Genomic DNA, 15,958 nt, shown 5'->3' with positions numbered 1-15,958 from the left:
AAAGTGGTTTATTCAATTAGTGGCTTTGGGTCTTTGATGACTTCCTCCACAGATGAAGAATATCAACTGCTGTTAGCGCAGTGTGTTTACACGCTTGTATTATAAAGCAAACCTCGGAGCAAGCCCCTCATGTAATTTTATTCTAATGAGGGTCGATCAGCACGTTGATCTTCCATGCGGGGATGGCAGCGTGGCTACAAAGCTAAAGAGGCCGTTACTATGCCGCGCGCAGTTTGGCCGAGCTCACACTGGCGACTGGGCCGCAAGCCACTGAATTGGAGGCCTCTCTGCTGGGATCGCCCCGCTCTGTCTGCCCAGAGCACCCACAGGAACAGCGAGCGCCGTAATGAGGTCTCAGGGGGAGCCCCGGCCAGAAGGCACGGCTGTTGCTTTCTCCGAGCTGAAGTGGCCGCCATGCTGCCGCAGAGAGAGGCTGGCCGCAGACAGACGGACATCGGGGATGCTTTAACGCGCCAGTGCGGGGGAGGGGTTTTATTAGGGCCATGCCTCATTCCCAATAAAAAAAGATGAGGAAGCATTAAACACGAATCATGCGATGCAGCAGACTACAACAAACACGCACACACACTCATGCACACAGACACACACACACATGCACACACACACACACATTCACACACACACAGGCAGGACATTTATGTTGAAACACCAAGAGTTCCGGGTTCCTCTCAGGTGTATGCACGAGATATAACCTGGCAATGGAGTGAGCACCTAGTCATAGGATTAAAACACGCAACTGTGATGTAATTTTTGTAAAGATGGCAACATGGATGTATTTTTCTATCACAGGATCTAGTATAATAATTCTTGGCTGACAAATCTGACTGCAGCTACACTGCTTGTTTGATGCATTCACTTTGACAAAGAACACCCATGCCTTAGGAATCTGGTGCATATAAACAACTGGGAAAAAAGATAAGATATTATTAAGGTTTTCTTCACATTTGAGATGCCACATAAGACTTTGGGCTTGTGTTCTGATTGAGGGGGCTTATACTGGGTTTACAAACAATAGCCGATGGTGATGTGAAAAGCTCAGGATGGCTTTGCTGGTTCCCATCATACCTATCAACCTGTCATGCATCTGTGAGGCTGTCATTTTCCACATCCCCTATCATCCCATTTCTCTCCTTAAACAGTCCCTGGGGTCGTTCCACAAACATGCCCCCCCGCCCCCTCCTCGCCCCCACATACAGGCAGGCGCGGTGCCGTCTGTGAGGACGTTCAGCCAAAGAGGCAGACTGCATAACCCCACGCCTCAACCAGAACACCCGCCATTTTCACTTCTGTGTGGAAACATTATTGAATCACAATCCTTAGATAACCTTAGACAAAGGAAAATATTTGCCAAGTGAACCTCTAAAATATGGAAGACAAGCATTTCATTCATGGAGGTGAGTGCTCAGATCATGTCTGTCTTTAATTGAAAATGCATGCTTTATACACACCTGTTTCCTTTATGCCATTCATTCTGGTTAAAATTCCTACCACTGAAAAATATGTGTAATGTATTTATGTGTAAGGGCAATGTAAATATGACTCACTAGGCCTATATAGACATTGGGAAAGGTAAGAATGAGAAAGTAAGAGAAAGATTTGGTTTGAAGAAATCTTTTAGTTCCTTCACAAAAAATGACTGTGCTTTCAATGCACACGATTTCCTGAATGCAGTCAGGGAACATACATTTTTACATTCTTTTTTTACTGCTAACATTTTCTATTAAAACAACGATGACACATTTTCAATTGGATGTTTTAAACAGTAGTCGCATAGTAAGTCAGAGTTAAATTGATTAAAATCTGAAGCAGGCTTGTAGTCTACTTCAGAGCATTTTGGAACAATATCTCAAGCCTGGTGCCTCAAGCAAGTGCAGGGGAGCCTATGCCAGCCAAACACATTGCCCTCCTCTATTACTCCCTCCGGAATATTATGGGAACAGAGAACCCTGAACATGTGTGATAACATTGACCTCCTCTTGGGTTTGTCCTTCAGTATTACCTTTGCAGATTAATAGTGCGTGTAGCCTGGCTGTAATTGCTCATGTCCGCCCAGTAGCCCCAATAATGCACTGATCTGTTAAATAAGATATGAGCTTGAATTCTGGGGTGATCTCAAGCTCCTACCCTTATGTCTGTATATATCCTTTCCCAGTCCCCCCACAGAATAAACAAATTCCCTTCTTCTGTCTTTCTGGCACTTCTTATTGAAAAGCGCGAAGCGATCATGGGTTGTAGGGATACATAAATATTTAATGAAACCAGTTTTTATTATTATTTCCTCCCTCCCCAGAACATACAGGATGTGTCTGCCCCCTGTCACAGGCAGTAAATATGAAAGCAGGTGCCTATGGGAGACCTGCATTGCTTTGAGGGTCATCTCCCTAAGGGAACACAAGTCAGTGCTGTAATTGCTCACACCAGCAAAGCCTCAATTAAGCTTGTTGTGTCGCTGGGGCCCAGTAAAGGGTCTATAGTATCACCAAATGTTACTAAACACTCAGTAAATTGTTTCCAGGGTTCCACAGAATCTGAGTAACAAACTAAAAGAGAAAAACAGCAGTGTCAAATAATAATAATAATAATAATATAACATTTTATATTATATATACTGTGTATATATATATATATATATATATATATATTAGGTGGTGCCATTTGGTGGCTTTTGGTGCATTGCTATCTATGGATTTTATTTTGTCAACAATAAAGTCAAGTTTGTCCGACACTTATTGACTTAACCATCCATATTATGTACCAGTCAAACATGTACTAGGTTCTGACAGTCTGCTTTCAACATGATGCTGTCTGAGAGCAGTTAATTCAACCAGAATAAAATCACTGCATCACATAAGACATCCTGTTGCCATCACTATGTATTAAAACATGAAAACATCACTGACAGTAAAAGCCCTACCCTTGTGTCTCACTTTCTGTTGTGGTTTTGATCTCTATATATTTTTGGCTGGACCGCAACAGCGGGGCCAGCCCTACAAACGCGAATGTCTGTGACTGAGTGAGTGACTGAGTGAGTGATGAAGTTACACCATTGGTCGGCTGGATCACGTGTGTTAGGTCCAGCCATATACTAGGTTTAACCTTCTATTTAACAGCTAGTTTAATACTCAGGCTATAATCTGACAACCACAAAATCTATTTGGACCAAGAGATTCCGAAAATGTTACCTCCCTATTATCACTGCACATTTTATATTGACATTGGGCTGGCCAGCAGAGGATGGGCTCCCCAACTATATCTGTGTTATTCCTGAAATGTATTCCCACTGGGGACTCTTTCAGTATGTTTCATCTCACTGGGGATTTTTTTAAATCTAACCTTTTAGATAGAAACATTTTCCCTTAAATTTATGGGGGTTCAGATCTGGTCTTTCCCACTTTTCCTACTTCCTGATTTTCCGTAAAGCTTCTTTGTGACAATGTCTCAGTCAAAAGTTCTATACAAGTAACATTGACTTGATTTCAATTTCAGATAATCAAATCCCCCTCCAATTCCCCTCATCTGCTCCAAATGTTTTCCCCATCCGATGCCAGTTGGATCTAGTTGCCAGTAGCTAGATATTCAGATGTCAGCTGTAATGGCCTTAACTCTCAAAAGGCAGGATAAATGTCACGCTGTCTCGTGCTACAAAGCCCGCAAAGTTGTTACAGTAATTTAACAGCAAAGGTGTCTTGGCTGAACTTCAGTTTAATACTATACAATGTGAAAGCTCTAATTATTTGGTGATAATAATGTCTGTGGTTGGAGGACAAATAAAATGATAAAATGTTTGTCTCAAAATATGGCACGGATTTGACTAAAGGAAAAAGTGCCAGAGAGAATGACTGTGGAAATCTGCAGTAATTAGACCAAAAAGCAGCAAGGTAACTCAGCTACCTTGCAGACTGGCCAGTTTCTGTGTTCCATTGCCTGTGCTGTTTGAGGAGCCGTGTGAGTCGACTGAAATGTAATTATTCTGCTGTTCATTTGTAGCTCTCATGCTCTCATCTCAAGTGCTTCCATAATCTCTTACAAGTATCTATGTAATCCAAACATTCCAAGCAAAGCTCTTAAAAGCATGACAGACACTGCACTAACCTCACTGGTGTGACCTGCAGTAAGAGAAAGACTGCATATTTGAGAAATTTGGGTGTGAGTTTCTGAGAGGAAGACTGTGTGTGTGACAGTAAATGTTAGCCTGTTTCAATATACAGTATGTGTGAGATAGTGTGTGTCACCGTGATAGCGTTATTGCATGGATTTGTGACTATGTTTGTATAGTTAGCTTGTCTGTAAGCTTTTATTCATAGACCTACACTTCTAATGGACACAACAGCTTCTCAGATTCTGTGCTGGGGCCGCTAGATGACTCACCCTGCTAAGGCACTGTTCTACTGCATGCATGGGCCGCACGGTCTGGCATCAAATCTGGACCATGCCAGACACATTGTACAGCAGAATGGTAACCATAAACTTCCAAAAATATATCTAAAATATCCTTCATTGCCCATAAAACTGTCTGGGTCCATCAAAAACATGGTCTAAAACTGAAATGATGAAAAACCCAGATATACGCTATAAACTGCACAAGTTTGTTCTTTCAATTCATGCCTGTCGATAGCAGAAGTCGTCACAGCGATCGCTGATATATATGATTAGGCATTCCAACTTAGGGAGAAACAGGAGTAAACAGCATTAAAGAAACTTTGGCACATTTGTACAGTATGCAGACCGGCTGCATGTTGGCTGAAACAGAACAGCGGGGAGCTGGTGGACCCCTGGACTGCCCAATTACTGGCTCTCCATTGAGCTGGACCAGAGTGAGAAGAATTCATCCTACTTCTTAGAAAAAGCCAAAGTGGCCTGAATAGACAGAGGGTTCGAGGAACGAGCTGTTCCAAGCGCGCTGAGAGAGACCCCCTTTTTAACGGGGAGGGGGGTCAATCACGAGGTGCTGACCGAGTCATTGTAAAACACTCAGCCGGGCTCGCATTGAAAACATGTCGTCGTGATGTCGTTGCTACATCATTTCAGTCCTCTCTTGTCTTCTCTGAATAACCACTCGGGAGTATATATATGACAAATCCCATTGCCGAATATCAAACCGAGCAGTTGCATGCTAGTGTGGAAATAAAACATAACCTGTTGTTTGATCATTACACGGAATGCACCAGATGAGTGCTGAGATGTCACTGTGACCTTAATTTCAAGGATTTTATAAGTGACACTGCACTTGAACAAGGCAAGAGATAAATCAGCCAAAAAGAAGAAAGAAAAATTGTGTAAAGATGTGAAGACATTTACACTCAAAGGTCATCGGTAAGAATGCTAACTCCCCAAGGCTCCAGTGCAGCATGATTTTTACTCATGTTGCTTTTTCCTCTGATAACTCCCTCTCAGCCAATCCATTTTTAATGTAGCCATTTAGGGCTAATGGTCTGAATTACTCTACCAAGAATGCTGAGGCAGGCAATACGTGATTCATGACACTCATATCCATCTTTGTACGCAGCAAAAACCAATCACCAACTTTCCCATCAAATCCAAATCAATTTCTCAGCATAAAAAAAAAATATAAAACACTGAAATACAATAACACCAATCCGATCTTTACAATGTGACTAATTGTTGTTATCAAAAGTGCTATTACTTACCTAATTACAGTGTCAAGCAAGCCCCCATGTTGTACATCTCCCATCACAACCTGAAACTGTGTGTCAAGCAATGACTAATTGACATGAAATGAGAAAAATAATTAAGAGCCGGGAGATGCCACGGTTCACTGACTCACGACCATCGGGTAGGCCCCGTACTCAATGTAGTCAGAGTACCCCTGAGAGCACGCGGCCATTGTTATACCACAGACATCTTGTCAAGGTGAATCACGGAGATGGTCCCGGTTAAACAGTCAAATCTGAGTAAAATGTGAGAGAGCTGAGAAAGGATGTGCAAAAAATAGCACAGCGATTAGTGACCAGAACAATGTGCAGTCGGTGATCTGTGCTGTGTTCTCTAAGGTAATTCAAGGCAGGGACTCATCCTGGCCCCACAGTATTTGCGAATCAGAACACACAGCCTTTGTGTGGCGCAAAACAAAAGTCTTTTCAGGGATTTTTAAAGGGGCTACAATCATTTGACGTTTAACTGTTTAAATGGGAAGCACCATCAGCAGACCCACCCACAGAAATAGTAATAAAAATAAGAAACAAAAGCACAAAGCCTTTCAGATATAACCTGCTGTGTTGTTTTGGGTAAATAGGTTTCTTCTTTCACTATGTTGATACGTGGTGCATAATGGGTAAGGGAAAGTTGCAATTACAGGCTCAGAAGAAACAGATGTGTGAGATATAGTTACTGCACAGTCTCTGTGATGTTTCTACAACAGCAACATTCAGAACATTCAAAAGATTTGTTTAACAAATCTAGGGGTTTTTACACAATAATACCAATAACACTGTAAGCACATATGGGCAGTAATGCAAACAACATTAAGTTTTCAACATTAAAAACAAAATTTTATTTTTCTTTAGGATTTATGTTAAATGCATTAAAAAATGTAAAAAATTAAAAATACGGGTGTTTTGACCAATATGTCTATTGACCACTGAATTGCAAACTACAAATCATTTCCCAGTGCGTGCCCCAAATAACAAGGCTTCCAAATAACAGTAAAACCCGCACAAGCCTAGCCTCAAAAATCATGCAGCCAAAGGAGTCATAGGCTATTAAAATCAACATATCATGGCTGCAGTAAGAGACAATGATTGTGTTTGTGTGCATTCAATGATGCGGTACAATATATTTTCGCTTCAATTAAATACCTTTAAAGTAAATACCAAGTCTAAAACTACCTTGAACGATAAAACGCAAACTTAAAAGTATCATATCTTACACAATTACATGATTCTTATTATTCTCCCTGGCTTCAACCTAAAGATGTGGTAGGCTATTAAATTATTCCAGGGCAAAGCGAAGGTATGAAAAATATGGAAGGATAAAACCACTGCAAGTTGCACACGAACATAAATCCCACAGACTCTAATTTATGCGAAAGGACTGGAAAGCCGACAGTACTGTTTCAATATGCCATGAACTGACCCGGGAAAAGTGTTGCTATGCAACAAACGGCTCTATGCTCGAGTGTTGGGAAAATCTAATCGAAACTAATTCAGTGGAAGATAACTGCCAAATTATAAAATTAGGGCGAACTAAAACATCTGGAAATAAGAGCTTGTGCAGTGTGCTTCGTAAAAGGCATGCCTTCGGTATGTGCTTCTATATTACAGTTGGCAGAATATACCTAAATCGCTATTGCAACTGCATCACTGCCGTAGAGGCTACCTTGTTTTACATAGTAGGCTAGCCCTGACAACTTTTCAAAAAGACTTCTGAAACTCTGGAAATGAATAATAAACACAGCAGATATCAGGCCAGAGCTTTTAACACACGTACTAAAACAGCAATTTAGAAAGAAAAAATGAATAACTCCTCACCTTTAAGAATTGCTCATTCCACTGCAGTGACAGAGAACACGTTTAAAGCTCTTCAGCTCAGCCGCGCTCGCTACAGTAGCAAAATGTGAAACGAGAGCGAGCAGGAGGAGCTTCGATAAGAGAATATTACTCCCAAGATACTATCCCTCTCTCACCAAAAGAGAGAGAAAAAATCGGTTTTCCCAAACAAAGACGTTAAAAGGAAGGGAACCAATCGTGACCAGCATCAAGAGCTTTTAGGAATCCATGGCAACCAGGAAGACCGTGCACAACTTCCCGACAATGTGAGGGTTCAAACTCCCCAATGACAGCGGCTCCGCATAGGATGGGTATTATTATCAAGACGCCGGGTCAAGTTTATTGTACTGGGGATATCGTGTGAATGGATGTGCTGACTCCTTGAATGGGCTAGATCAGCGGTCACAGACTAATGACAGCCTACAAGGGTATAGCCCCAGTTATTTTTAAATTAATTTGAAGAGTACAATTATGTGACAGAGGATACGTCCGTAAAATAAAACAAACAAATACGTATAATAGCCTAAGAATAATTAGCCTACGGAAAGACCGTATGCCAAAATGTATATGATTTGTGATTTTTTTTTAATTAGTTTTTTGTTTGTTTAAAATTATCGCATTGCAAAAATGTTTTGTAGATTTCAGCTGGAAAATAAAGGAATTAATACATCTTTTTGCAATTTAGAAAACGTACAAATGCAGTGTTTATCCCCAGTAGTAACTCCTTAATAATGTTTGAAGCTTGGTAACATCAGGTGGCGACTGGGAATGTTTCAGCACCCTAGACAGCAACAGCATCAATATTTTGCGCCAACGATTGAGTGGGGAGTATCTGAAATTACACGCAACCTATAACTTGAAGCGTTTGGGAGAAGGAAGTTTCGGTAATTGCATATTTTAACCGGAAGTTCAGTCATGTTCCGGCAAATAGACGACAACTGAATGAGGGAAGAACATTCTGGTTGCAAGGTTGCACTATTAGCATAACATGACATCACCCTCTGAACGTTTCCCAGAAAGATTATTCATTAAACACTGTTTGTGGTCGATCGTAGCGCTATCGAAATCAGCCAAAATATCAATATTTGTTTTCATTCATTGTCACCTGATGTAGGCACCTTTTCTTGAAAGTGTGAATAACCCAGAAGACAGAGTCAAATCTCTGTTTACAACATAGGGACACCTGTCAAATAAATAGCTAAATAGAAAAGTGGCATTTTTTCGCCAACACTGAATTCCGTAAAGGCAAAACAATGTTATGTCATGATATGATGTATTTCCTTGTCTGTAATAAAGATACCAGATTTGTGATACAGTAATTCAGTTCTAGGTAATATTTTGCATCCTTGTGTTTATTTCATAGGTATAGCTGACAGAGAAGCATGAGCAGTACTGAGCAGTGTAGAATTGTCACCATCTTTATTCAGTCCATATTTCCAGTGCCTTGCTGAAAATCATGAAAGAGGAGCACTGGCCATTAATGATTATTACACTCAGACATGTGCAAAGTGCCTTGGAAAGCATGCAGGTCCATTTACATAGTGAGGTGCTCTGCCTCCCATTGATTGATTTATTATACTAATATTGCCCCAGGGTTATTTTACAAGAGATCCAAATAATGTGTTAAACTGTAAATGAGGACTGATGTGGCAAGTCACAATATGTATAACCTTAAGATGACATGCGGAGGAAGCACAGTTGTCTGGGACCGCTTTTATTTATTGCAATTGCTATTCAGGTGACAGCAATTCCAGTAAAAGAAATGAAACATAACATAATATATAAGCACATAGCATAGAATGCTGGCTCAGCGAATCCTACAAGATGGCAGAAGACATTAGGACAAAGAAGGCTAGTAAGAGCTGACTCAGTTTATTCCTTTACTAGCTTTTATTGTATACATAAACCAAAATCCAAATTGCCACTCTTAAGTCTAACCAGGGGCGATCTCTTAAGGTAATCTATTAAGATATTCTAATGAATGTATTATTTTTATGGATTCTGTGGAAAGAATGGAACATGTTCTCAGATGGTCCAAATTCACAGGACTCAAGCAGGTACTGAGCACTCCCGGCCATTCCACCTCAATTCTGTGGAGATTTTCATTTGGTCTCGCTTTTGCAGCTGAATCCAGGACTCTCAGCACTCCTACCAGCATTCCTACCCCCCTTTCTCCACACGCAGTGCGCTATCATAATGAGGATCAAAATTCAATATTTCCCATGGACACGGAGAGCAAGAGGTAGAGTGAACGAATGCCGTCAGCATTCAGTTTGTACACAGAAGGTACCTTGTGCCAGAGGTGCTAAGGGTACATGCTGGTAGCTAGTATGAAAACAGTATTTCTCTCTCGTTCTTGCTCTCTCTCTCTCTCTCTCTCTCTCTCTCTCAATCTCTCTCTCACTCTCTCTCTCTCTTTCTCTCGCTCTCTCTCTCAATCTCTCTTACTCTCTCTCTCTCTTTCTCTCGCTCTCTCTCTCTCTGTCTCGCTCTTTCTCTCTCTCTCCTATATAAGAAATTCACCCCCTTCCCCCCAGTGACATCCTGGGGGCTGCATAATGAGAATAAATGAGCTGGCAGTAAATATGCAGGCAGTTTTGTTGCCCACAACTCATTTACCACTCATCAGACTTTAGACTTTCAACAAAGAATTATGATAAATTGTGTTGCTGGGAGGGATATAAAGCTATGAAATATAATTTTAAATTATTCATAAACAGAAGCCAGTAGTGTTCGTTTTTGGACTGCTGTCATGATCCATCTACCTTAGTTTCTTTTTTCCCTTTCTTTTTTATACACATTACATTGTTTATATATTCAGCTGAACAATGCACGCTGCTACATAATATTTAAATTTGTAGGTATTAGTATAATTAGGGTAATGTATACAACAGCACCTCATTGTAATTTCTAATTGCAATTGCATTGCTGCAGCACCCTCTATAAATTCAGGAGAAAGAAGACTAACAGGCGTCCTCCAAAATGCAGTCATTGCTATGGAAGACTGCACATCCGGCAGTCTGTCTCAGCCGGTGCAGGCAGACCGCAGGCATCAGACTGAGTCACTATTGTGCAACGAGGCAAGGAACACCCTGCCGAATGAATTTTCCCTTGCTGCAGGACGCAATGGGAAACTGCATTGCTTTGTAGGGCTTTGTGTCATGTCCCTGCACTGCAGAGGTAAAGAAATTTACTCTGATGAGATATTTTGTATAATTTAATATCAAAGATATTTATTGTGACAGTTCACAAACTGGGACCAGCAGACATTATAAACATAAACAGATTGGATGCATAGAGTTCATTCATCCAAGGAGAAAAGCAAAGGATTTTATAAGCATATTTTTGTACAGATTTAAATCCTTATACATTCCAATGCTTTATGAATTAGAGTATTCTCTGTCCTCTTTGCCAGAAAAGACTGCCATAAAATACAATTATACAATGGCTACTTATATATTGGTTTAACACCAAGCTATTGTCAAGTGTAAATGCAGATTGGTTTTATAGCATTAGATAATTGGCTAGGTTAAAATGTCTAGAAGGCTTGAAAATCTTACTTGTTTCTGGTATTCTTTACTTCAGGATTTGCATATGTTTTCTCAGAGGCATCAAAGCTTATCTCATTCAGGAGTAAAGACTGCAGTTGTGTACAAGTGTTTTTTTTTTGTTTTTTTTTTATACAGCTGAATTAACAAATTGGCATGCTGAAGACCTCATTAAGTTTCTTGGTGGCATTTTAAGTTTTAGGAGGAACTGCACCCACAGGAAGCAGACCGGAGGCAGTTAACACACTGCACACTTGATCAACTCTGTGCTGTTCTCATTCAACCTGTTCCCAGTTTGTGAGCAGTGAAATTTATTTTGTGGATGCAAACTTGTCCAAAATCGTAAGTGGAGGTACTGTACAAAAGCCCTTTGTCTGAATGGGGGAGCCCCAGTCAAAGCGCTTCCTCTGTTTTTTTTTTTTTTTTCCTTGTGCTAACAGGTCTTTAAAACAGTTTGTCAGTACAGTAGCACATTTCTCTAAAATGTCTGTAATTCTTACACCGCATATGAGATTTGAACCAGTCACAACATTGCCACAGTCTGATGAATGTCCTTTGTTAATTTTTGTTACCAAAAATCATCAACAGAACATTGATTTGAATGGTTTGCCCATGGACCTTTACAACTGCCTATGGATACATATGAATTTAAAGGAACCAAAAGTTTGCACAAATATGATCTGATACTCTTGAGATACTATTAAAACTAAGAATGAGTCATGGGAGAGGATGTTCTTTTGTAGTAGTTTCACATTTAGCTTTTGCAGCATTTAAGCAAGAGAAGTATTAAAGTGTATATGTAAGATATCACTGTGTTACACAGTAGATGAGACAGACATGTTGATTTTGTGGCCAATTTCAGAATCACAATCTAGGACCTCCCTCCTCAAAAACCTAACCTTATCCCTTTGAAAAACTCTGACTCAGGTGTTCAAAAATATTAGTGGGTGGGTGTCAGTCCAAATAATCTATTAAAGTTTTATTGGTTAGAACACAATAGAAAGCTTTTGCATCGTGTCTGTTTGCTTCAGTCTCATTGAAAATGGCTAGCGTGAGCCTGAGAGAACACAGAGGGAGGTTTTGCAATTTATAATTGTTACATTTATCGAAAACATGAATATTGATTTGTCATTCCAATAAAGCTCAATGGATTTAATTAATTTGAGCGATTGTAATATCATGATGCTGAGATGACTTGATTTGTAATGTATTCAGCTACTGATTCTATGTCTTTTCAAGCTTTTCAAATTGTGTTTCAAAATGCTGTCCCCTGTATTTGGTGGGCAGCATATCTGCAAATCAAACATAGATTTTGTTGGATATTATTTGATAATTTTCCCAAACAGAAGGATATATAAATGAAAATAAATAAATAAATAAATAGTACCCACACCAACTCAGATATGCAATCTCATATGAATACAAACGCTCTAACTAGAGAAGAATTCAAAATATATGGGCATGATTATTGAACAGCGATTTTCTGGAGTTCAGTGAGAAACTACAGAGAAACATACAGGCTTTTTTTACACTCAGTTTAGGCACTCTGACAATGGCAGACCAGTTTTGACTGAAACATAACTAAGGACAAGGCCATGGCTAAATATGTGTGTGAGTATGCTTACCTACTGAGCTGGGAATTCATAAGAATACTGGACTAATTAAGTCACATTATTGGTCTGTGGACATATTATTAAAAATCAATCATTGCTTAGGAGTTCTTAAACAACTTCTTATCCTCTTAAATGATTGCCATATAGCTGGGGAACTCCACCTCAGGAAAGTAGGTAATGCTACATAACTTTTTCAAGCACCCTCCTCTGGCTGTAATGCACTGGAAGAGAAATAAATGGAAACGTCTTGATTATGAAGCATCATGTCATATAATAAGACTATACAAACTATTCACTGCAATATGAATATGATATTATAAAATTACATTGCTGTTATTTATTATTACATAATATGAATTACAATGATTGCACATAGCCAATGACATCTTAGGACTATTGGAATACAATATTTTATGAATTCAATATAAAACTATAAACAGAAACAGTCATATTATCAGGCTTAAGTAACACATGTATTATTTAATTGAAACTCTTTTTGACACTTTTTCAATGTAACTGGCTGATTTTGTTTACTCAAACTGAGCCCTGACTACTGATGTAAGGACATAAATATGCTGGCATTTCTTTCATTTTCATTTTCACGCAGTCCAAAAAACATATGGGGTTTTTGAACGCTTTCACAAACACCCACACAATTATCCCATCAGCCTGTGGTGCAAGAAAGAATGGTCCATAGCTTGTCTGCAGATTACATTAAGTATAGGCAGTAGGCAGAGAATGTTTCCCTTAGGCTGAATACGATGCTTGGAGCCACAGTCCCTGAAGAGTAACACCTCGCTGATGCGGGGCATTATTTGCGCGCCATCCTGGAACTGTTGGCTGTTAATGAGATACACAAGAAGCATAATTCCAAATGGTGAAAGCAGGGAAATCCATCTGGGATTCCGCCAAGCAAAATAAAATAAATGCAGTGTATTAAGGTCCCAGTACTCCAAATGACTGCAAACGACTGTGTGGCTTGATATCCGGAAAACAATATCAGAAACAGATTGCATTAGGATATTTAATTTTCTCCACAAACAAATAGTATATCACAGTTTTAAAAAATAATTATGAAAATAATATAATATTCAATGCGTTTGGGCGATAATAAATTTATGAAAGCATACCGCAGACACCTATTTTTAATTTTGTTGTTTTAGCACAAGTTTGCATATAAAATACAATGATACCAGTCAGATATATGAACTTATATTGTATATTATATTGCAGTATCATATGCATAATACAAATGCACTAAAGCACCTGCATAAATGATGAAGATCAACTGTATGCAAAGCACAAGCTATTACAGAATATTGGCTCATTTCCACCAATAAATAATGTCTCAACGTGAATTGGGTCATGAAGAAAGCTCTAAAGGCCTGGTTGCCTGTTATTATTGCTATCATGGTTGCATGATGAGATGATGGAAGTGATGATGGAAGCGTAGTGATTGTTGGGTTCCCACAGCTCAACTTCCTAATGTTCCATGTGCAACAGTGTCTAATGTGCTGTCATTCTGGAACTCTGAAAGGAAGAAATCTGCAAAGGTACTAAATGGCTTTATAGTCCAGGATTACAATGTCAATGCTTATTCTAAATTCAAGGTAAAAGTAACCAACCACAGATATGTTGTATTACCATAAAAATGGTGGTCACTTCAATTTTTTCCTCTAATTGTATCTGAGAGAGAGAGAGAGAGAGAGAGAGAGAAGAAAGGAATCTTTTCATCTGTGTCACATTTCCAAGGGTCCTGTTCCCTTTTGTGTGATTCGGAGCTGTGTAGTTCTCTCTGGATCTCATTGACAGGGACCTGCTATGAACCTGGCTACTGCTCTAGTATTCATCACTCTGAGGCTTTTTTTCTGACCATGGATGATTTAAAATGATTGTAGTAAATGACACTCTCCATCCATTAATATGGATCAATTTTTTTTCATCATACCACACATTGTGTGTTCATTTATATCAGATGCTTAGGAGCTGTATGGCTGCCCCTTTCCCATTACACCTTCAAAGCAATGGAATAAATAGAAGTGCTAAATATAAGATGAATTCTCATAATTTAAAGCATTGCATGGCTATAGCATAGGGTTGCATATGAACAAATTTGAAAGCAAAAACATATTGCGTAAGGAAACTGCCCTTTCATTCTTTATTTCTTAGGTTAATGTATAAAAGAAGCTGTTCTGAGGTCTTGTTGCAAAATTGTGGATTCTGTACAGTATCAGGGTATTGAGCACCAAGGCAAAATATTTCAGGGCTTTTATGAACTTTCCCTTTTGAAAGAATCTAATACATTCTAATTAAATCTCTTGATGGATGAATGCAACACAATGACAGGGCAATCATGCATGTAATTGCTTCTGTGCTGATGCCTGGACACATTCGCTGGGACCATTACAATATCTGATCTCAGTAAATTCTGAAAGACTACACACTGCACTGTATTTGAAGTTATTTTATTAAGTGGAATCCCTTTTGGCTGATTGAGGTAGAATTTGCTTTCATACACTCACACAGACACACAGACACACACACACACACACACACACACTCACACATGTACAGTATGTGCACACATGCAAACTTGCGCACATACATATGAAACATATTTTATGAAATATGTTCATTGGATTTATCTTCAGAAGATACCTGTAACAAAGCATGCGAATGACCCTTCCAGGCAAGGAATAATTTCTGGTGCAACATCCTGTTTAATTCTCCTGATGAAGTTTAGGATCAGTTCAGAGAGAACAAGCTGCATTGTCTCTACATTCACGCCACACTTCTTTCCCCTGAGGAACAACAGGGTAATAGAATTGGACCCAAGAGACACCAGGGGCATTATTTTGTCACTTTCAATCAAATGTTTTCTCAACCTGTCAAACATAGGCTGGAGACTCAATATTATTAGTATGTTACTGTTCACAATGGTAAGGGTAGGGCAATCAGGGGTTTGTGCTCTGAAAGAAAAAACATACACTTCAAGTTACTCCAAAACAGCTTGTACATCAATGTTATACTTCCAGAGGTTGTACGTACATTCATTACGCAACTGTTCTTCAAGAACTGATGTTGGTTAGAATAATTCCCTATGGTGCATGCAACCTTGGACTGCAGCACTCAGTAAGAAGCATGCGCGCGCACACACACACACACACACACACACACACACACAGAAACTCATGCTCTCCTATTCAAGCAGAGCTCATTACACATTTGTGCAGCTGCTCCTGGCTGGGAATGCGCCACTGCACTGTCTCCC

At 39.5% G+C, this 15,958-nt stretch overlaps 1 protein-coding gene across 1 annotated transcript in view; it reads right to left on the bottom strand.

The window, feature by feature from the left end:
• chl1b (cell adhesion molecule L1-like b) overlaps positions 1 to 7,749 on the bottom strand; it is a 74,284-nt gene extending 66,535 nt beyond the window's left edge. The window contains exon 1 of the mRNA XM_064304856.1: positions 7,509 to 7,749. The gene's annotated coding sequence lies outside the window, so the exon portion shown is untranslated. The remainder of the gene's footprint in view (positions 1 to 7,508) is intronic.
• Between the last annotated feature and the right edge of the window lie 8,209 nt (positions 7,750 to 15,958).

Source organism: Anguilla rostrata, chromosome 13, assembly GCF_018555375.3.
Source record: "Anguilla rostrata isolate EN2019 chromosome 13, ASM1855537v3, whole genome shotgun sequence".
Taxonomy (NCBI): domain Eukaryota; kingdom Metazoa; phylum Chordata; class Actinopteri; order Anguilliformes; family Anguillidae; genus Anguilla; species Anguilla rostrata.
The sequence above is the reverse complement of the archived record's forward strand: the minus strand, read 5'-3'. Positions and strand labels throughout refer to the sequence as shown.